This window comes from Arachis duranensis, chromosome 1 (genome assembly GCF_000817695.3).
Source record: "Arachis duranensis cultivar V14167 chromosome 1, aradu.V14167.gnm2.J7QH, whole genome shotgun sequence".
NCBI classification, from domain to species: domain Eukaryota; kingdom Viridiplantae; phylum Streptophyta; class Magnoliopsida; order Fabales; family Fabaceae; genus Arachis; species Arachis duranensis.
Window position 1 is genome coordinate 90,254,523 of NC_029772.3, and position 1,976 is coordinate 90,256,498.

Sequence of the window (1,976 nt, forward strand, 5' to 3'; positions counted from 1 at the left end):
ATTCCTCAAGAGACTAATTAAGAAACGGCCAATATTTAGGAGCACCGAAAATTAATGTGGGGTATGCCCTATGACTACAAGATCACTCCATCATTTGCATTTATACTATTGCTAAATAAATTAGTAACATAATTAGCACCCTATTATCTTTTAATTTAATATTGATAAGAGAAAGTGACGACTGCTTTTTTGGTTTTCAGTGAACACCACCACGCTGTTGTTCTTTCTTTTATTTTTCTTTCTAATTGCTCGTTCCGACACAGACAAGCACAAGCATGCACATATACGAATAATATTAGAAAATCAACACTATAATCGTCAATTTCAAATAATATTATAGTAGATTATCAAACAAGTTTAATATAAAATTTACAAATTAAAGATGAGTTTTTGTTGAGTTTAAATTTTAAATATTTATATTTTAAGAGTTTTAATTTTTTCCCCCTTACCGTATAATATTGGCTTTCTAATATTGTATTTATTCATGAAGCTTAGATACCACGTTATTGGTCCATCCCCCAAAGCCACTTGCACGTTGCAAATTGAAAAATCATATATACCATAGAATAATTCGACGTATCAATAGTACTGTCAAATATCTATGAATATCTTATAAATTGACTCATATCTGCTTCCAATTACTCAAATTTTTCTTTCCACTCCCTAATCAATTTCGTGGCTATTGATTGATATAAGAAGATATTTTAATTCTTTTCAATTAGTCCACAACATTTTCCATCCATATATACAATAAGACTGGGGTTTGATTCCCCGCAATTGGCAAAGAAATTAGCGGTTTAGGATCAGATTCATACATACATAAATTCAAAAAAAAAATTGTATAAAGCAAGATGCATATTATTGAAGTGAGTGCGGCTTTGAGATAGATACCATCACAAAGTATATAGTATATATTGCTACTAGAAATAGAGAATAAGGTCAAAAAGTGTAATAAGATGAAGACATTATTGATGCCAACAACACAATAACGCAGTCACGTGAATTATGATGAGACATATATATAGTCCTCACTGCATGCACAGTATAGTCATTATCATCCTTATCTCATCTTAAACAGTCTTATTTTCTCTTCTTTATTAACTTATGTCTCTCACTGTAAACATTATCTAAAACAAGATTTTCGGACTATAAATAGAAGTACTAAATTCAATAAAGTTTAGGATAGAAGTTTCGTTCTTCAATTCCAATCATGAAGGAATTGATTTTTTTTGTTACTCACGATATCCTCCAATGCAACTCGACAGGTGAAAGATTAATCCGTCGCGGATCTTAGCTTCAATTAAGGGTTTGTCATTGGCCAATGGATTGCTGTATACACGAGGAATTCAAACCCCCCGACACTTATTTAAGCGGACGAGTGAATGATTACTCGACCAACCCAAGTTGGTTAGGAATTGATTCTTATATTATTCCAGCTTTCTTTTTTTTTTTGGTCTTGTATTATTTCAGCTTTCAAGACGTTCAATTCCTTTTTAAAAGAGCTGATGTTGGGCTTAGGGTCCAATAAAGCCAATTAGACAGTTCTTCTCGATATTTTTTTAGCAGGGAGGGTAGTAATTTTTTTTCTAAATTATGAAATGATATTCTTATTACAAATTGGGCTGTTTTCTACATTATCCATGTAGTGGAATGGGCTCTCATCTAATATGGAAATAAATATGGGCTTTACCTTTACATTAATTGGGCCATGTTGGGTTTGTAAGGGCTTTGCAATTAACTTTTATTTACTTATTGAAGTGATAAATAATTCAGTTCTTTAATTAGTATCTCGTCCCTAGTTATTCGATGGACCAATTTATAATCCTTTTCATTAATCAATAATATGATTTACTTTTGCTCAAAAAAAAAATTCAGCTCCTTAAAAAAGAAGAAGAAATATTATTCTAAATTTTCGCATAAAATTTAACTTATTTAAGTGGAACTAACGTCATTGTTCAAATATATATCAATAAGTC